The 22832-nt window shown below is 30.5% G+C and overlaps 1 protein-coding gene and 1 long non-coding RNA gene across 3 annotated transcripts in view; one reads left to right on the top strand and one right to left on the bottom strand.

Moving 5' to 3' along the window:
* LOC143076795 (uncharacterized) overlaps positions 1–5725 on the bottom strand; it is a 35385-nt gene extending 29660 nt beyond the window's left edge. Inside the window, exon 1 of the mRNA XM_076252665.1 lies at positions 5426–5725. The gene's annotated coding sequence lies outside the window, so the exon portion shown is untranslated. The remainder of the gene's footprint in view (positions 1–5425) is intronic.
* Positions 223–22360, top strand: LOC143076796 (uncharacterized). 2 transcript variants are annotated; one of them, XR_012978792.1, is made up of 6 exons: positions 223–313; positions 11305–11376; positions 12890–13112; positions 14428–14645; positions 17152–17236; positions 20736–22360. It is a non-coding gene; the product is annotated as an uncharacterized LOC143076796 (long non-coding RNA). The 2 variants fall into 2 exon arrangements; XR_012978793.1 differs by lacking the exon at positions 223–313 and adding an exon at positions 10913–11048.
* Positions 22361–22832: the final 472 nt, after the last annotated feature.

The following is a 22832-nucleotide window of genomic DNA, read 5'->3' as shown; positions in this document are numbered from 1 at the left end:
TTGACAGGAAATCGGTTCATACCAGAGTGTTATTAAAGCAATTATCAAACTATAGGTGTGAGGTCAATATCCACCATGAAATAACTTAACTGACTGTTTTAGTATCAAATGAGGAGAAAAAGACTAAACTCATCAGATGAATGCATTAAATCAAATTGTGTTTTGTTTACATTTAAATTGAAACATTACAATTCTTCCTCTTTTGAGCCCCAATTAGTTTATACTTCCTGTGGCAAAAGTCATATCCTCCCACAAACGATCAATATGTGTATTTAAAATATAGGATATATTTCTTTTTTCATCACTGTTCCATGTAAGTCTTTCACAGTTAAACAGTTGATTTTGATTTCTTTCCCAATCGGTATCTAACTAAAGACATTTCCCGAATTGACGACATTTTAGATATACAAATTAAAATGAGAGAAAATCAAAGGGGCAATAAATACTAGTTCTTATTAAAATAGACATCGCCATATCTTATTTGCTACATTGATCTCTTTTCTAAAAGATTGCATCACTGTTTATCCGTAGATTTTACCTGATACCTTATCAAATTTATTTCAAAACAATAAGGTTAAATGGCTTCAATATTTGTGCTATATTTAAATATCTCAATGACAACATATGTATTGATGTTATTTATATCGCTTATAACAAATGTGTGACTTTTTATTATGCATATTAGTAAATGTATTACTATGAGTATATGATAATATGAAATTTGATGTAAATATGAAGCCGCTGTTGTTCTTTGTTCAATTCAAATCCTCATTACTTTAAACATTATTCCCTTGAAAACAAATTAATCAAAACCGTAGGAAGGTCATATTAAAAACCAGGTGGACATTCTTGAAAACCCGTAAATAGTTGTGATTAATACGGTTAAGGCAATACACTAACGAGGAAATACGTTTTCGTTCGACTATAGTTTGTAAGATGTTTCAAATTATAAAAAAAGGTTTGAACTATTTGACTTGCATACTTTTCTATTATCATAACATCACATTTCTGATTGAAATTGAAATTAAACAAAATATTCGGATTTTTTTTTTTAAATACATATTTCTTTCTTTATTTACACTTTGACATTGTTCTATATCAAGGATGTGTAGACACAATACCGTATATACATATATTGTACTATGAAAAATTTAAATAAAATATTATATCATAATATGATGAAAGATGTCTGTACCAGTGTCCTTCTGGGTAATATCGATACTACATAGTTATGTCATAATGGGCAGAAGATAATTAGCAGTCAACAGAAGTTTCATAGTGTTAGTAGGGAGGCGGGGCTTATTTCATACACGGTTAGTAATGGAGTTACGTCACTTTATATTCCATATAAGAAGTAGGGAGGCGGGCTTATTTCAAACACGGTTAGTAGTGGTGTTACGTCCCTTAAAAAAAATAAACAAAACAGAGAACAAAATCTTAAAGGTTTCAACCGACGACGAAATTGATGATTAAGATTGAAATAAATTCATTAAACACAGTTTAACCTTACAAGTTGTTATCGTTGGCTATTATTCTTGTAGGATCAATGGAAGTAGTTTCTAAATGCTAGCAGTATTAAAGACGGGCTTGCTCATTTTGATAGACAACAAGTCTAAATTTAACGTTAAGATAGTCGGTAAGATAAATTCGTTACATAGTGTGCTACTGACGTAATACTGCACTACAAACCATTAAAGTCTGAAATGGCCTATATCTGTACTCGACTGTACTGATTTTTACTCGACCAGTCTGAACTGGTCTGACTTTTACTTGACATTACTAGACCTCAGTCTGAACCATACTTGACTGTACTAAATCGTACTTGACCCTTATCTTTGCCGTTGAAAATAGTCTGAACTATTACTGGACCAGTCTGAAACAGTCTGAACCCATTCTCGACATGTACTCGACCTATTTTTCCAGTCTAAACCATACTTAACCAAAGGTCTGAACAATACTCGACCAGTCTGAACCATACTATACCAAAACACCTCTACTTTTTTAACAGTTAAAATGAATTTCTTTTTTAACTGATATATATAACAACAGCCAAATTTATAAAAAAAAATTAACCTTATAAAAGAAATATTTCTCTGATAATATTTAGGATAAAAAAAATATATTATATATAACTTATATCAAAAAGGGATCAAATTAAATAAATATATAAATTGTTTTTCTGATTAGTGGTGAAATATAAAGTATAACCATTGCTTTCGGGCAAACTCATAAATAAGATCACACCTGGTCAGAGGTATTAAATTCTAAATAACATTGATTCAAAATTGCAACATCCTGTTTAAATAAATAACAAGGTCTTTCGAATATACATTCATGTACTAGATAAGTGATACACGAATTTAAGAAAGTAGGGCTTTCTTTTTAACTGTAAAAACACATGTACTGAGGTAATTAGAACATATTAAAGTGCTTTATGTACGCCATGTTAATTTGACAAAAAAAATACTTAAACTAATTGAAAATTTATTTTGCTGTTACTTTGGAATACATTTCCTTTTTTAAAAAAGTTAACAATGATTGCTTTGGAAATTCTATTATAAATGATTATATAAAATTCTTGGTTTAATAAAACAAAACAATTAAGCTCTCATTTTTTTTTAAATTTATTAAGTTGTTTTATATACTATTTTATATATATCTTAATAAAAAAAAACATTCACTGCATTATTACCTGAACTCAACTGACACCATAAATCTATACAAGGCTTAAGTTAATGGTGAAAATAGTCCAGTTACCATAAAATACTTCCGAAATATTCATAAAATTTTGAATAATATTGAAAATATTAGTCACAATTCATTTTTTTAGATTATTTGATCAGCTTGTTTTATTAATATTTTAAAAGTTGATATATATTGTTATGTAAGTGTTGATTAATATTGAGTTGAAGTTATATTATGATTGATTATTGTGAAATTTTAATTTCAATACAGTATTGAATACATTTTTAATTTCAAGTTGTTGTTCAAATTTCATTTTTATTAAAAAAATTCCAAAATTGATAAAATTCAGTTGATAGATACAAAGAATAGGTATAGTTTGGTTAGGACTTGGTCGAGTATGGTTCAGACTAGGTCGAGTATGGTTCAGACTAGGTCAAGTACGGTTCAGACTAGGTCGAGTACGGTACAGACAAGGTCGAGTACGGTTCAGACTCATATAAAACGGTTAAGTACTGGCCAAGTACACATTCAGACTGTTAAGTATGATTCAGACTACAGTCGAGTATTATCAAGTAAATCTCAGACGAATTCAGACTGGTCGAGTAAAAATCAGTACAGTCGAGTACAGATATAGGCCATTTCAGACTTTTAATGGTTTGTAGTGCTGTATATATGGGGTCAGTAACTTCCATATATACCGTATTAGGTCACTAGTACACTATGTAACTAATATTATTCCACTGTGTATTCAATTTGATAGGTTATCCCACGTGTCATTAAACAAACCTTCATATTCTACTCTGAGTATCATATTCCCCTCTGAAATGCCGAGACTTCATCGTGCAACGTTACGTGCGGTTAATGTACATAACGTTTTTAGCTAAAAAGCATTTGCAGTGGAATAAAACTTTCATTTTCCTTGGCTTCAGGATATGTGATGATTTTTCTAACCCTTTAAAATCATATTACTTTCGGGTAGAGCCCTCGGAAACACATGCATTTGAATGATCAAATCTTCATATCTCCCTCAGGCACAGGAATTAAATGTATGATAACCATATAAGACTCTTTCCATGTCTTATTTGTTATTATCTTCACACAATGTATCCCCTATTTGTGTCTATTGAGATTATTCATTAACATAATTGAGTACTCAAAACATCAAATACTATGTTGAACTTATCCTCAATTTTCTGCAAGATGCTTAGAGTGTTTTGGGGCAGGAAAATCATGCATGTGTATATCGAAATGAATCAAAAACAGCTTTATAGTTTTATCCTATAATCAACTAGCTAAACTCGATGAAAATTGCATTTTAAGTGAGATTTTGGAATTTGAAAGTTATTTAAATGTATATACCAGTTGTTTGAGTCAGAACATGATAAAATAACAAACTCAATCGGGCATGAAAATTCACAAGATAACATGATCTTAATTTCATAGATCACAGTCTTGGATTATTAAAAAACAATAAAACTTAAGGTTAAGTCTAAATTGTGCAAGAAGCTGCAGTATTATATTGTAGCAATTTTGTGGTGCTTTTATCTGAAACCAACATACATTTTCTTTAGAATAATCGAAGCAACATGAAATCTAACTAAAATGTAATCAAAAGTGATCTTTTGATTGTAGTGAGAATAATTTTCTAAAGTTTGAAGTTCACATTCTTTTCAATGACAGGAATAAATCCTCTAATTAATAACCTTTTGGTTGATACATGTATGGTGCAATCTAAAATATAAAGTATTCCTATATATCTAGTATCTAATTAAACAAAGTGACTGTTAGTTCATGTCTAGATTATATAAATAATATTCTGACTTGTGCTAAAAAATCAATATTCATGTACTGGTATCTAATTTGAACTTTTACATATAAGCAAAGACGAAGATATGCGAAGGTATTATTTTGCTACAAATATGTTCTAATTTTATGGCTGTCTGTTTCTCGTCGGGTCTAAAAAAAAAGTCCATTATTACAGCAAACCAATTTAGTTTTTACCTCCAGAAGCTTAATGTTAACTTATCTCAACCTTCTTTTTTTACATTATTTAGACACTTTTCTTTAAGATAACATTGACCATCAATGACAAAGGGTTTAAATTGCATACAAAGGATACAGTGGTATACAAGTTTAGAACATGATTGGAGTATTACAGTTACAGACATAGTGTGTGCAGTAACTTTTGAGCAGTAATTTGAACAGGCAAAATTGTGCGGATATTGTACAAAGATTATACAATCAGAGAACAAAAATGACATAACAGTAGTTTTTAGACAGAAAATTTATGTTTGATTGTGAACTAAAAATGTCCATAGAATCCGAGATCTTAATCAAAATATGAGATACGAATGATTTTTGTTTATCTGTTCCGTATCATAAATATTACATTTGGATTATTATACATGGTCATTATTTTGCATTTGCATTTGTTTACACACAAATTCAAATAATCCAGAGCATCTTCAGTTTTGGAAAGTTGGTGTATACAAAGACAGGAAATTATAAATTTGTATTTATATAAGATTTGTTGCGATTTTTATGAGTCTTATTTACTTTGACCAAGATTTTTAACAACGATTTTAACATTTTTAAACACATTTGTATTTTTGGGTATACTGTCGCCATCTTCTACCTTTTCAGGTGTGTTATTGTTTTTTGACAGATCCAAAATTTTCCATGTGCGTATTCAATATAAATTTAACATTGGTTTTAAATCTAAGTCATATACATTACATACCTCTGGTAGTTACTACTTAGACTGTTATCCACCGAGGTATACTATTCTATTTCCTTTGTTTGTTGCTTTCAAACCTCGTGTTTATATATAATTACGTCCCTTATATATTCACTGCATATTTGTATTAATTTTTCTAGAATGTATGAACTTGTCTTGTAAAATAGTTTTATCGGAGGGATCTTTATAAATGATTTCTTAGGATTTCATCTAAAAGAGTGTTTTGCCTAAAAAAAACGAATTATGTATCTCCTGAATTATTTTTTTATTAACTGCTGTACTACTACATTTTTGTTTGTATATCCGTGTCTAAATTTAGAACAGGGGAATTTTGCCTCACCTGAATAAAAAATATTTATCAATATAGCCATCTTTTAAACACAACATACCAATTACGAAATTCAATAATGACGTTTTGTGTTTAAAATCCATTTTCTTTATAAAAAAAATTGCATACTTCTAAATAGACACATAGAGACTTAAATTTAAAATCGAAAACTATTTGTTTAAAAGTAATTCAATTGAATCGATCAAAATGTGGATCTTATAACCTTTTTCTGTTTTGAAATTTTTGAAGGTCACATTTTAGTTTTGCTACAATGGTAAACACGTTCATATGCCTGTAGCAAGTAAATCAATGATGGTCACGTCTTTTTGAAGGTTCAACCCACCATTTTTTCCCCTTTAAAAATGTTCTGTACCAAGTCAGGAAGATGGCCATTGTTATATCATTGTTCGTTTCTGTGTGTGTTGCATTTTAATGTTGTGTCGTTTGTTTTCTCTTATTTTTAAGATATTAAGATAAGACGTGGCACGGTACTTGTCTATCCCAAATTCATGTATTTGGTTTTGATGTAATATTTGTTATTCTCTTGGGATTTTGTCTGATGATTGTTCCTTTTCTGTGTGTGTTGCGTTTCGGTTTTGTGTCGTTGTTCTCCTCTTATATTTGATGCGTTTCCCTCGGTTTTGGTTTGTTACCCCGATTTTGTTTTTTGTCCATGGATTTATGAGTTTTGAACAGCGGTATATATCTGTTGCCTTTATTTATGAAATTGAGTATCTGCCCCAAATCTTCTTTTAGTAGTTTATATAATATTTCAAAGCTTTTTCTGCACACAACACAAAATTGAACTCTGCATATTATATAAGCATTTGTCTTTTTTTCTGAATCCGTTTATCGTCAATCTTAATTTCTTTCTGGTTATAGAGGTTTAGTTATTCATAATTTAAGGTACTTTATAAAATTATATAGATTTTGGTTGTTTTAACGTTTTTACGCCTAACACGCGACTCGTAGCAATTAATGTGGTTGTTAAAGGAGTAGATCCGATAAGGGCCGATTTTGGCCTCAAATGTCAGGTCCATCTGACAAAAGATTTTGGACATTTTTTTAACACTTAAGTGTCTATTTCAGACAGTTGTCTCATTGGCAATTATACCATATCTTGTTTTTTATATCAATGAGTTGATGTGAAAGATCTTAACTGATTTAGTCATCAAAAGCGCTCTGATTCAAGCTAATATATGAAAAATCTATCAAATATGCCAAAAAATGTAATTTTTTAGATGGTTTTTGTCCAAAATGAAAGTGGCCACATCCGTGTTCATCCTCAACCTTTATATATGTTACGTATTATCATCAAATACAATTTACATTTCAATATTAAGAATGAACAAAAATGTGGCCACTTTCATTCAAGACGGTAACCGTCTAAAATTTAGCTAAATTGCTAAAATTGTGCAGATTTCCGTAATTAAGCATGACTTAATGATGCTAGTATATGTGAATTGTATTGTCAAAAACAATGTAGCAGAAGCATTCTACTTAACAATAAGCAACTAAATGTTTACATAACTAAAAGTGTAAATTTTAACAATTTTGTAGAACTGCTATATGTTGGGGCCAAAATGGGGTCTTACTGGACCTTTGATAGCTGCTTTATGTGCTTCTTTTTAATGTCCCACCTACGATAGTAGAGGGGCATAATATTTTCTTGTCTGTGCATCAGTTCGCTTGTTTGTTTGTTCGTCCGTCCATCCATTCGTTCGTTCGTTCGTTCGTCTGTCCCGCTTCGTGTTAAAGTTTTTGGTCAAGGTCGGTTTTGATGAAGCTGCAGTCAAATCAACTTGAAATTAAGTAGACATGTTCCTTGTATATGATCTTTCTAATTTTAAAGCCAAATTAGACTTTTGACCCCAATTTTATGGTCCACGGAATATAGAAAATGGAAGTGCCAGTTTCAGGTTAAAGCTTTTGGTCAATGTAGTTTTTGATGAAGTTGAAGTCCAATCAACTTGAAACTTAGTACACATGTTCCTTATGGTATGATCGTTCTTATTTTAATGCCAAATTAGATTTTTTAAACCAATTTCACGGTCCATTGAACATAGAAAATGATAAGTTGGGCATCCGTGTGCTTTGGACACTTTCTTGTTGAATATATGTTTTGTTGAGATTCTGACATAGTGACGACTGCTGTATCCCTGCTTTGACAACTTTACATGTTATATTTGTAATGTTCACTCATTGTTGTAAATAAAAATGAAGTTTGACGCGATTGTCATACAAGTTAGAGGTTTAGCGCTATAAAACCAAGTTCAATCCATCATTTTCTGCATTTGAAAATGCCTTTACCAGGTCGGAAATATGACAGTTGTTTTCCATTTATTTGATGTGTTTTGACATTAGATTTTGGTATTTGATTATGGAACCTTCCTTTCTGAATTTTTCTCAGAGTACAGTTTTTTGGTAATCTTGTTTTTTACTTGACAATTGATCATTTTTTAACATGACTATCCACCAACGGTATACACAAAATGTGTTTAAGCATGTTTAAAGACAATTGAGAAATTGTGACGCATCCTTATATTATATCCGACTGTACTAAATTAATCGCATCTATATTAATCATAACACATTAATTAAAAGAAGGCAAATCGCGCTGTACAACTTTGACTCTAGTAAAGCTATAGACAAACAGTTCATTTGCGGGTGTTCAAGGGACATTTTTATATGATACACGGACACAGTTAGTTGTTACAGGGACACTTTTTTATGATTATAATCACTTGCATGCATGATGAGTGAGATAATTGGCCCCTTCCATTTCAATTTCAATGTCACTAACATATTTCCGGTATTTTTTTATTTAAATATTTATGTTAGCATGAACACATTTTTTTTCAAACATTCCAGTATATTAATATTGAGATCAGTATACTGAGCTATTGACCATTTTGATTAAAAAAAGGGGGTGATGTGTTTTTTCCTAAAACATATTCTGATCCCCAATTTTTGAAGTACAAATATATTGTGGTTGAGCAGATAACAAAATAATGTTCTGATATCTGATTTTTCGATCATCGTATATAAAAAGGGTTGATTTAATAATAAAAAATAAAAACAATATTCGGATACTAGCGTTAAAAGTAAAGACATGCTAGTTCTTACGTTTATATTTCAATTTCAAGACATGCTAGTTCTTACATTTATATTTCAATGAAGAAGACAGAACATATATATAAAAAACATCAAATATAATCAAAAGAAAAAATCTTTATCAATTCACCAATGGACAATTGATCCTTTAAATAAAAGGAAGCAAATAATGAAGACAATCATTGAACTCATGTCATCAACTTTGGACAGTAAGCTTCAAATGTATCATAGTGACAAGTATTTAATCCTGATCACCACTATTATAGAGAAATTTAAAAACAATAAGCATAACATTTGAAAAAAAATCGAAATGTGTGCTAAACATGATTAATAGCATTACATAATCCATTTTTTCATAACATTCATTCACATTTCATTCACTTATGAAATAGGAAACTCGTTTTTTAATTAATTCATTTCGTATTTCAATTCATATAGTATATCGAATTCATATTACAAAAAAATCATATATTGTTGTCTGCAAATATACGTTTGTCCTTATTTTTAAGGGGAAATGGGGGGGGGAGACATGGAATGGCACAAAAACATAGGATTCGTTTTATTTTACATCCCTCTGCACCGCTGTTCGTTTATCTCCAAATGAAAATAAAATGATTGCTTATCGCTAAAATCTCTTTCAAACAATACTTACTTGCGAGAAGTTTCATTTAAAACATTATCATATGTGTACGACATTCAACTTTTACTGCCCATGTGTAAAGTGGGGGAAAATGAGTTTAAACTGTAACTTACATTAACTGGTATATGGCTATTTAAGTTTCTTATCTATTTGATTTTGCTTCATCTTCTAAATGCAAAATGTTAAACGTCTTTCTTGAAACGTCGTACAAATCAGATACAAAACAAAAGTAACAAAAACAGGCCGGAAACAAACTGCCAATTATTTTTTCAGCACTTGTAGTCAGGTCACCTCAAAAACTTATTATATTGATAAAATCATATCTTAAAGTCAAACCAAAAAAATCATTTTTTTTAAGCATGCAATGAGTATTTTGTTTTTACTTGCTGAATGATGCTTTTATTTTCTGTATTAAACGACGTAGCATCAATGTCAAAACGTCCTGATATGAACAAAAATAATATTCATACTGATAATTTATGTACATGATATATACATAGTGAATCATATGACCCGTCTTTATAACGCCTTATTGACCACGACCTACAAATGTAGTTTGCTACTTTTTTCCTGAGATTGGATGTTATTGTTGCAACCTCTTTTAATTTTATGATTTAATATTTGTCCAAGACCTTTGAATTGTAGTTTTGGGATTTATATTGTGTCCACTGAGATGAAAGCGTCAATATTGCAAATATCACCAATGATGGTTATACCAATTTCCAATATCTTTCATTTTTCTTATAATACATTTTTAACAGTTCGTTTTGTTTCATTTACTACTACCTTATCGGCTTGTTGTTTTCATAAGGACACATTTAACAAGATATAAATAAGTCATAAGTATCCGGGTCATTGAACCGCTCTGTAATCTAAAACTTGAAGTTAGGTGGGTACACTATAAAGATCGAGTTACACTGTCCGATAAAACATTATTTTTTTCAATTCTTGTACGTCAATAAAAACACATTAGTATAAAAATAACCAAAGTAAAGTAAATAATATGTAAACCACCAAAACAAATGAGTTGATCGTCTGACTTTAATTACTTTCAATATATTGCTATCAGAAAATACACGTTATTAAATATTTGAATTTCAAGTGAAATGATGAATCATTTTGTATGCCTTGTTGGTCTATATATTCCTATGAATAAACAAAATTTAAAGGTGTGTTATCTTTTCGTAGTAATCATCCAAAAATTAATGTTTTCACAAATAATACAAGTAGGTGATCAACATACAATAACGAAAAAGACTATAGTTGTTCGGCATTGATAAACATATGTGTAAACATTTGATTATTTCAAAATTGTTTGACCTAAATTATATTTATTTTTTATAACATTAATCTAACTGTTTTTATAGATATAAAAAAAAACTTTTTTATCAGATTTCCGATCGACCTGTTAATTCAATATTTCAACCAACCATTCAGATCACTCCTCTCATTATGCTTTGTACGCAAAGAGTCAGACACAAGCATGTTGTCTTTATTACGCCGTTGTCTATGAAGTCCGACCAAATAAGAAGAAAAATATGAAGGTACTGTTTTATCAAACAATACAATGTATAATATTTTACTACCATTACATTCATTGAAAATATGTATAGTTTGTTAATTGAAAAAAACGATCATGTTTGAATAAAGAGAGTTGTAGACACCAAGCAACAAAGGTCATATGTATTATGAAATGGCGTCCTACATACAATTTTGAAACCTGATTATGATACATTTATTTGAATGTATTATCGTGGTTCAAATTAATATAATGTTATTTTATGTGTTGTTGTCTTTCAGCGTTCGTACTATCTATTACATCAAGTGTAGAAGGATACAATAGCTAAAAATCGTAATAATTTACTGGTAAAGGTATGTTATTTTCTAAAGCAATTATTTATGTAGAGGAACACAAATCGATTATTGCAAAAAGTTTGGAACAAACACCATCTTTCCAAAGGGGTTACTAGAATTTGTCCAGTTATATTTTGCATAATGACGATATTTGAGCTAAATTATTTCCCTTGTTTATAAATTTAAAAAGTTAAAGACATTGTTTTTGAAAGCATGGTACAATAATAAAGATAATGTTACTGGAAAGCTAGATACCTATTTTTCTTATAAAAGTAGTTTTCATCTCAAGTTTTCGTTGGGGTTCGTGTTGTTTATTCTTCGGTTTTCTATGTTGTGTCATGTGTGCTATTGTTTGTCTGTTTGTCTTTTTCATTTTTAGCCATGTCGTTGTCAGTTTATTTTAGATTTATGACTTTGACTGTCCCTTTGGTATCTTTCGTCCCTCTTTTTCCAAATTGAAAAATATCTTAATATTCGAATTTTTTAATCAGACAAATATTCGTAATTAGTAATTTTTGTTCTCATAATCATATAGAAAATGAGTTTCATGTTTTGATAAACATTTGATTGTCCCTTTGGTATCTTCCTTTTCCAATATATAATAAATGTCAGGAATTATTGTTTGCACAAACTCTTGAGCACTGCCAAAATTTTAATTACTAAGACTGCATTTCAAATTTGTTATCGTTAATGACCACTGAAGATAAACATATACTTAAAAAGTTAAATAATTTTCTTATCCAGAGTTTTGAATAGAGATCATCAAATTCTGTGACTAAAGGGCTATGTGTATGCATATTTCATCTTTATAAATGTTAATGCTAAATATATGCATTCCCAAACTGCAGTCATATTATTTAGGTGCCTATCCAATTCTTCCAATTTTAAAAAGTATTTACATGAATATCTAGTACTTGGTTGCTGTGTGTACATAAGAGAAAAACTACCTTTATTTTCAATCAGTGCGGGCTGCTTTTTATGCAGCTCTGATCACTATATCTTCAAATATTATTAAATACTGTTTAAAGGGAAATAATCCTTGCACATATAATGTTTGTCTACCATATTACTTTCTCTTCCATGTGCATACAATAACTGTTCAGTGTTCTATTGTATTGTGTTATATTTTATTTTATTATTATCTCATTGTAATAAAGCAATCATTTTAATTATTGTATGAAATTTAAAACCCAATAGGGTGCATAATTAGATTATTAAAATATTCTTAGTATTATTCTTATTTATTTACTCATTCATGTCTCATTATATATTTTATCTACCTAAACAAAAACAACAATAGCACTTTAAAAATATGACTTTTTTCAAAACTTTATTTGAACGTATATATGTAACTCTCTAATCTGAAACATTTGAAATATGAACAGCTTAACCTATTAGAGTATAAAAAAATCACCATTAATAGAAAGACAATAATATCTTTATTAACATATGCTTACATAGTAGTACAATGGTAACACATGCATGCAACTTTTTTTTAAACTTGAAAAAGTTATTTTTAATTTAAATCTAGATGGCATCACAAGCGGCAGAGGAAACCAACTTTATACGACATGTACGACTGTCCTACTTACTACTGAAAATAGCACCACAGACTGTGAGGGAATATTTTGACAAGGAATTTCATCCCGATGAACTGTCAAGATTTCTTTTTCGAAATATGTATAAACTTCGTGAACTATATGACAACAAAATTATATCATTACCACAATGGCTTTTATTGTTCCCCAAAAAAGGTAAATTATTATGACATTCGTTATATTCTTTAAGGACTGATTGTAATTTAGAATGATAGTATATGATTAACCTAATTGTATCAATGAAATGATATCGTAGGTCTATACATTATATATAAGCTAATCTCCGAATAACACCTGGCTGTAATAGTTGAACAGTTCAAATAATATTACCAACGGAACAAATAAGACAATACAAATCAAAACCAAGGAGTAAACGAAGACTCGTAAAACCAAAAGATATTTACATCAACAGTTATAAATATTAAATAAGAAACAACACGAACTCCACTAAAACCCGGGAGTGAAATCAGGTGCTCCGGAAGGATAAGCATTCCCTGCACTGTATACGGCACCCGTCGTGTATGTATCTCTGTTCAGTCTTGTAGTGATGGAAGGTTATTACGACTGAGGAATAATATCAGATATGATTTCCGACACACTTTTGTCATAACGGCCAATCATGACCTTAATTTGTAACAGTAACAACAACTTAATTACATATTCCAGATAGGAATTTACGAAATATGTAAGTGCTACCTCATTAGGTTGAAAATATCTAACAGCACACCTTGAGAGATAACCAAATAAATTCCACTAAATTAGATAACAACTGGTTACATCAAAATAATATTCAAATGACAAAATATTAAACATACCGTTTTAAGGACCAATTATTTAATACATACTATCACACATAATTTAAACTACAAAACACTTGAAATCAGAAGAGCAAGTTAACCCGATTTGTCTTATGGAATTACCTGCTATCTTTCATAAAAAAAGCCACGAGGTCAAAGCGAAACTGAGTATGTTTCACGTTCGCATAATATTTGAGAGTGTAAAACATCATGCACACGCAAATGTGGTTCTTTCCATCAACACTCGCTAAATAGATTAAGTGTATCGCTTTGGACATTTTATGACGTAGACGTCTGATATATATGACCGTTATTTCTTCTGAAAAAAACATCTAATATTAAATATAATGATACGTCATCTGCCTTATGGCAACTCCTCTGCCCAACATTTTTAAGTCAAATTTCTTTATTTCTTAGGTCGATTCAATATGTATCCATTATGGTAAATTATATGTGTATTGTAGATTTAATTAGTTTGGTAAATGTTCAAAATGGCCTTTCAAATACTGCATAATGCTTTCAAAATTTCCGCGGGATATGAAAAGACGAAGACAGGACTCACGAATTTGTTTCAATATTTTTTCACAACTGTATGCGGTTTAGTCTAAAAAAAAAAAATGCTTTTTGTATTTGAAAACATCGACATAAAAAACATTCTTAAATTTTTGTTACAGATGACGTAGTATCTTCTGGTTCTTTTGATATACAGACAATGTGTCTCTTGCTACGAAACTTCACAGAAATGCAAATACCAACTACTCTTCCACATTCTGCCGACAACAAGGTTGGATCCGATTTAGCAAGAATCGAATACTATCGAAAAAAGATTGTACATTCTCAACATGCATTATCTGATACAGACTTCAAGTTAGCATGGGACACTATAACGGGGGTGAGTTTATAATATCACATGTATTTTTGAAAAACTAATTAGAGCTAAATAAATATTGCAAAATACAATTTTGGCTTTAGCATGACGCAGAAGAAAGGTTTGATTATTCTTTTGTTTTCCGTTCATTAATTCTTTTTTATCTCAGCCCTAAAATATCTTAACTTTATCTTCGAATGCTGAATTCGAAGATCAATCAGGAAATGCAAATACATATAAAAAAGAAGATGTGGTATGATTGCCAATGAGACAACTGTCCACAAAAGACCAAAATGACACAGATATTAACAACTATAGGACCGTACGGCCTTCATCAATGAGCAAAGTCCATACCGCATAGTCAGCTATAAAAGGCCCCGATAAGACAATGTAAAACAATTCAAACGAGAAAACTTACGGCCTTATTTATATAAAAAAAATTAACGAAAAACAAATACGTAACACATAAACAAACGACAACCACTGAATCACAGGCTCCTGACTTGGGACAGGCACATACCTAAATAATGTGGCGGGGTTAAACATGTTATCGGGATCTCAACCCTCCCCTTAACCTGGGACTGTGGTATAACAGTACAGTATAAGAACTAACTATAAAAATCCGTTTTTGACGTAATGAATTTTAAACCTGATGCCTTTTGTTATCTATTATTCTTGTGTTTCTATGCCTAATACGTTCTGCTATTTATTGGTATTGTAGTCCTGTATTTTTATGTTGTCATTTTAATGTTATATTTAATAATGCCATCAAAGTGCGAGGTTTGGCATGCCACAAAACCAGGTTCAACCCACCATTTTTTTCTTTAAAAATGTCCTGTACCAAGTCAGGAAAATGGCCATTGTTATATCATAGTTCGTTTCTGTGTGTGTAACATTTTTACGTTGTGTTTCCGTTGTGTCGTTTGTTTTCTCCTATTTTTGAGTGTGAGTTCACATTACTATAAGACGTGTCACGGTACTTTTCTATCCCAAATTCAGGTATTTGGTTTTATGTTATATTGGTTATTCTCATCGGATGTTGTCTAATGCTTAGTCCGTTGCTGTGTGTGGTACATTTTAATATTGTGTTGTTGTTCTCCTCTTATATTTAATGCGTTTCCCTCAGTTTTAGATTTTGTTTTTTTGTCTATAGATTTATGAGTTTTGAACAGCGGTATACTACTGTTGCCTTTATTTAACTCATCAGATGGACAAACATACAAGTGGACATGGCCGGGTACTTATACATCCCGACAGAACAAGACATAAAAACAGATTTGAGAGTACTCGCAGTTATCTGACAGCTAGCTCAAAGCCACTAACAACTTATAAAAAATGATGCATCTAAGACTAAACTATCAATCCGTACACATCCAACTTTCAATGGATTTAGTGTAAAGACGTCATAAACAGCCACAGAAAAACATGACCTTGTGCAATGAAAAGTTACATATATCGACAGATTGTAGATCCATGAATATGTATTTAAGGAATGACTGTAATATTTTTTCTGTCTATGAAGAAATAACATAAAAAATTTGGTGCACACTGAATATCGCGCGTAGCGGGTTATTTAACAGTGTGCACCACATTTTTAATGTTATTTCGAATAGACAGAAAAAATCTTACAGTCATTTCTTATAATTTAATTCTAAATTTCATTTTAAACCGTAGAAAACCATGAAAAACATTGATGACGTCACGGTCACATGACCAAATTATGTCTATGGGCTCATAACAAAATAACGTCAGCCAATCAGAAGACGCGTTACATCCAAAATTAAATTATATGTATATAACATACTAGTAATATTTAGTTAGCTTATAATTTACTGATAACTAAATCAATATTTATACCAATAAAAACAATATTCAATGATCTTATTACAGTAAATAAAACACGGAAAAAAATATTTAATTTTGAATTTAACGTGTACAGGCATAATATACAGTGGTTTTTTTTTTCTCAAAACAGCTACTGTCAAGAAGTCAGGGAAACATACGACTCTTATGCAATACCCTACTGTATACCAACAAAAATAAAGAAATTGATTTGTATTATAAAATACTCGCTGTTGATAACAAAAAAGTACTCTACCTGTCAAGGCATTTTTCCTTTCCACACTAACTTGAGGTCACGGAACTACAAACAAATTTTTTTTAAAGAAACGTCACAATCTCCACGAAAACATTAAGACACACATGCTTAGGATTATTAAGTCAATATTGGTATTTAAAATTACCTGCTACAGGTCAAAAGAATCTATTAATCTAATATTGTCCTTCAATAAAGATACATTTAGTATAGTTGCCTCAAAATATGAAGTTGTGCATTGCATTGGCATATCGTTAATGTATGTTTTTTGTCATATGCCATAATCGAATTTATTTATCACCTCAACTATTATAAGTGAATGTATTTCGACACTAAAACTATCAATTATTAACATTTTAGATCTTACCTTGCAGCTGCTCAGTTTGTTATAATATTAATATATTATTTATATTATTATCAACTTATATATTACAGGCAATGACCCGTTTAAGCAATATGGACGTAAAAGCTCAATTTGAATCTTTGTTAACAGGATCAATAAATGGAGTCAATGATAGAGGTACATTATTATATTAACAAGAACCGTTCTAACAATAAGTCCCTGAGTAAAGAGTTATTTGTTGCGTGTGACTTTTATAATAATTGATAATCATTCAAATGTAAATTCTTACCGTGAAACAAATAGATTATCAAATCTACAAATTAATAACATGTTAAATTATCGAATTATAAATGACAAGACTCTGCAAGGACTCTATAATTCGACAATTTAGCTATCAAGATTGAACTATTTCGATTATCTACGTAAAACTATGTAAAAATATTTGTTTGTTTTCATTATTAAAAAGGTAATACTTTTTGATAAACAATTATTTCGTTAGAGTTCTTACTTCATTCCTGATTTCTATGTCATTACTAACATCATTGATGCACAAACTGTTGTTTTATCCTCTCAAGAACACCACTTTGAATAGATATTTTTTAAGCAAAGGGTTACGAAAAGGTTAAATTGACAATGAATAAGAGAACCATTTCTTCATAAATTATACTATATTAAGTACTTACTGTAAAATAATACTTATGTTATCTTATCTCCGTAACATGGTCTGGTTTTTTGGTTGAAAGTGATGTTATCTTCTGTATGTGATTGGTTGTGCATTACTGTTTGAATCTGTCAGAGAATAAACCATGAAATGATCATTGAATATTATGTGTCAAGCAATATACAGATAAATTAAATGCATGTAACACGGACCTAACTGAGCAAGTTGTCATCTAAGATGCAACGCCTGCTCAGTAAGATACAACCGCCGTGTTATTCTTGTGAAAATAGGATGAATAATAAAAGACACATACTAGTATCTTTTACAAATATCACACATATAATAATGCCCTATTGGTAAAAATAAGACATCACAATATAAACAAAACTGAAATTCATGAAAATGTAACGTAATGGCAGTAAACGAAACTATACGGAAAGACAATTAACAGTCAACAAAAATTTAACGCATTAAACCAAAGACTGAGCAACCTGAAGTCGTTATGATGTACATTGTAAGTCTTTTCACACAATTGGATTTTTAAAAGATTTTCCTAAAAATAAAATTTCGAGATTTCCATGTAAATGTTTTTCATTTCACCTGGTGAAAAAATCGTTAGATAAGGCTAGGAAGTTTTCATATTTTCAATTTTTTTCGATATTTTACCTGAACCTACATTTTGTTTTTCTCTAAAAAAAAATTTAGTAATCAATTTGATCGTAATAAAATTAAAAAGCAATTATTCAACTAGGTCAGTTTTGTTTTAATACTCTAAAACTACAAATATGGCTATTGGCACTCTTATTTGCTAAGAATATATAAAGAAGTTGACATAATTTCAAGTAATGTGATCTACTTATTCCTAAGTTGTGTTAATTTAAGCATTAATTAATGAGTCCAATTTAGTGAGGAAGTTTCTCAGGTTTGGGCGATCTTAAAATTATAAGAGAAATAAATTGATATCTTTGTTGTGAAAGACGTATAATGCAATATAGCATTTGTAAAAGCTTACAGTTTTAAAATTTTCAATAGTAACTGGATATTAGATAAATAATTTTAGCCTTTTTGTTGGAACAAAAAAAATCTGAAAATCTGAAAATTAAGGGTTTTGTACAGAAAAAATATATATTCACTATATAAATTGCTTGAAACATAATTATGTATTTGAGGCAAATAAAATTTAAATTATTGTTTCTAGGCCTGTGGTGTAAGAAGCCTTTATTATGTGGTTTTTTTTTTTTCATTGAATTGTATACGTTTTGCTCTAATTTTGTTTATGGAGTAATATTTTTCTTATCAATGACACTAGATTGCTGAGGTTTATAAGGTATTTGTTTTTTTATGATCTTAAATTTGGATATAACACAGTACGCATTTACATTTGAATGAAATACAGGAAACAAACAACAGGAATAAATAAAAGGATAAATATGACAGATTTAAGGAAAATGTTAAAAAAAAATGAAAATTACAAATTGTTCCTTTCCCATAAACAGGGGATACACAAATGATCGCAAGGTAGTCAAATAGATTAGTGTCTTTCTATTGTACAATCATGTTTCCAATTTCTGCAAGATAATACCTCAGTTGAAGTATCTAGGTTGTTCATTCGTAAATATTCACTACTTCTATTTGGTTCGTTTTGCTCAGTTTTTAGTTTTCTGTGCTAGCCTTATTGTTTTTTTTTTTGTTTTTTTGTTTTTTTGTTTTTTTGTATACTGTTGTCTGTCTTTTTGTCCATTTCTTTTTCTTAGTGTTGTCAGTTTGTTCTAACTATGCGTATGAATGTCCCTTTGTTATTATTGGCTTCTCATTTTATAGTTGCGTTTTTTCTTGATAGTAGGGGTTATCTTTCATATGTTAATGTGACATATTGAAGTAACAGTTGTCTGATTTGTATATGAAAGTTTCCACATTTTGTTTTCAAATTGATATATATATATATATCAAAATGTTGAATCTGACACAAGTCGTTCTTCAGAGGAAAAGAAGGTGAGGTCTTGAAAAATTTAGAAATTGGAAATTCATTCATATTCTAAACAAAAATCGTGCGTCATACCTAAAAAAACACGCTATATAGTTCCATTATTTCGATAATCATAGAATATATCAAATAAACAATCGTTTTGTAAATTTATGGTGTTTGTTGATATTGGAAAAGAATAATATTATTTTTTAGGCCAATTTTTCATGGGGTTTGGGTACATAAATCAATTATGAGCAAGCTAATATATTGGCCTGGTATTTTATTCCACATGATATTTGAATACGTTTCGAGATATTGCGTATTGAGTCTTTCTTGTTGTATAGAAGACCCATTAGTGGCCTTCGGCTGTTTTCTGTTTTTTCGTCGGATTTGATCTCTCTTAGGGCATAAGGTCAGGTTCGGTCCGCCATTTTTTTCTTAGAATGTCCTATACAGAGTCAGGAGTATGGCAATTGAATTCAAATGGTTCGTTTCAATGTATCTTCAATACCAAGTCTCCGTGTTGAAGGCCGCACATTGACCTATAATGGTTTACTTTTATAAAACTTTTATTTGGATAGAGAGTTGTCTCATTGGCACTCACATCACATCTTCCTATATCTATCTTGGTGTTTGTTTTGTTGCACTTCAGACTTCCTGTACATGCATGCTGTTCTTTTGTTTTCCACTTGTGTTTGATAAGTTTCCCTCGGGTTGTAACCCGGATTCTTATATTCCTAATATCTTGCTATTTGTGTAAAGAAAAATATCATAAACTAGTAAACTAGGATTGAAATTCTTTATTTGCGCCAAACGCGCGTTGTTTCTTTTTTTACAAAAGACTCATCAGTGTCCCTCGAATCAAACAAAAGTTAAAATGGCACAATAAAGTACGAAGTTATAGAGCAATGAGGACGAAACATTGCTAAAAGTGAATACAGCGTCGTATACCTACATGTAATCAACTCAACAAACAATAATACTGATATACAAATGACTTTAATTCAATCATTAAATAGTAAGCATTAATATGAATTTATCCATTTTAGTTGATGACGCTAACTTAGTTAGTAGGCCATGCGATTTTTGTGACTTCAAGAATATAAAAGCTGCGTCCGTTGTTTGGTGTTTAAATTGTGACGAGTCGCTTTGTCAACATTGTTTAGATCATCATAGTGTTCACAAACTCTCGCGTTATCACGAATGCATCAAGATAGAAGAGTATTTAAAAGATCCTTCTAAGACAACAATTACCTGTTCAGAACACAAAGAAGAATTTGATTTTTTCTGTGAAGGACATCATACTCCTATATGCGTGTTGTGCGTGATGAATGATCACAAATCATGTCAATTAATAAAACCTATTCAAATAGCAATTAAACAATCAGACCGTACTAAACATGAATTGAATGAAAAAATAAACAAATTATTGCAGAATATAGAAGGCATTATCGTGGACGTTCAGAGTAATTTAAAATCATATGAAATTGAAAAGGGAAAAGTCAGAGGTCAACTAAGAAGTAAAATCAAATCGGCTGCCGAAGAGGTAGAAAGTCTGTGTTTAAAAGATATTGCTCAACACGAAAACTCAACAAACGCTTTATTTAAAAATCTATCGAAGCAACAAAAAGAAACTAAACGACTTTTGAAAAACTTGAGTAAGCATAAGGAACAAAATGTTCGTTCCTTAATGACAATGTTAGAAATTGGAAATAAAATTAAAAACCAAGAAGAACAAATTCAATTCCTTTTAAAAGACAAAGTCATCAAAACTTTTCATGTTGCAACAGACGTAGATTCACTTGCAGTGAAAAACATTGTGTGCTCCACTCGGGAAATTTCGTTATCTTCTGCTTTACATAAACTGGACGAAACCGGTGCACAACAGAAAAAGGAAACAGGAATTATAAAAATTGCAGACTTCAAAGTAGAGAATAAAACCAATGACAGTGACATTCGTGGATGTGCTATAATAAATGAAAATATCGTTTGCTTTGCTGATCGCGGAAACAATCGTTTGATTTTCATGACTCTTCAAGGGTACCAGAAAGAAATTAAACTAACCTGTGAACCAGTAGATGTTACGACGGTTGACAGTTCGAAAGTTGCCGTCTCAATGTACGATAATACAATTAAGATAATGAACATTGAAACCTGGAAATGGGACGATTTCTCCTTTAGTGATGAAAATACTATTGGAGGACTTGCATTTTATGAAAACCAGATTTTTAGTCGCGTTGGGGGTATTGGTTATCTCATTATTGATTTGTCAGGCAAAGTGCAGCAAACAGTTACGATAGAAGGTTCTAATATGCCATACGTTAGTGTTTCGCAGGACAAGTTGTATTCTGCAAGATGGGACACCGGAGAAATATTTTGCTACGATCTTCAAGGGAAAACAAATTGGAAATTCGAGAATAAATCCCTTGTTAATCCTCCAAACGGAATTACCACTGACAGTGAAGGGAATGCGTATGTTACCGGTTCATTTTCTAACAATGTTATTTTTATATCATCAGATGGCAAAGACACCAAGGAAATCATAAGTAGTAGCGAAAACCTCAAAAATCCAATTGCAATAGATTATGACAAGAAAACAGACAGATTACTTGTGAGTGTTGCATCTGGAATAGGCCGTCTTTTCCTTATGAAAAATAAATAGTCAAACACATTATACCTATATCCTGTTATGATTTACCAGCAAGCTAAGCAATTACATTGTATATGTGGTAAATGAATGGATATGGTTGATAACTGTTGTTAGTTCGTTTGTAATAGTTTCAAGTGTCTCTATGTAAAATGAAGTTATTGCCATACATAATCCTTTTTGGCATAATAATGATAGGATACAATTTAAGGGGAAAAAATATGTCAATTAGCAACGGGGTCATACGTTAAGTATGCTCTGATTGCCCTTCCAGAGAACATAAGATAACCGTCGGATTTGAAAGGGTTCATGTTGCTCAGTCTTCAGTTTTCAATGTTGTGTTTTGCATACTGTTGTTTTTCTTTTTGTCGTCTTTCGTATTTTACCATAGCTATGTCAGGCTTGTGTATTTGAATGTCACGTTGGTAAATCATTTTTCACTCATTCATCGGACATATACTTTATGAGTGTAAATGCGATGTAATTGTATTATTCTCGG

The sequence above is a fragment of the Mytilus galloprovincialis genome, chromosome 5 (genome assembly GCF_965363235.1).
Source record: "Mytilus galloprovincialis chromosome 5, xbMytGall1.hap1.1, whole genome shotgun sequence".
NCBI classification, from domain to species: Eukaryota; Metazoa; Mollusca; class Bivalvia; order Mytilida; family Mytilidae; genus Mytilus; species Mytilus galloprovincialis.
This window is presented reverse-complemented; position numbering and strand designations above follow the sequence as displayed.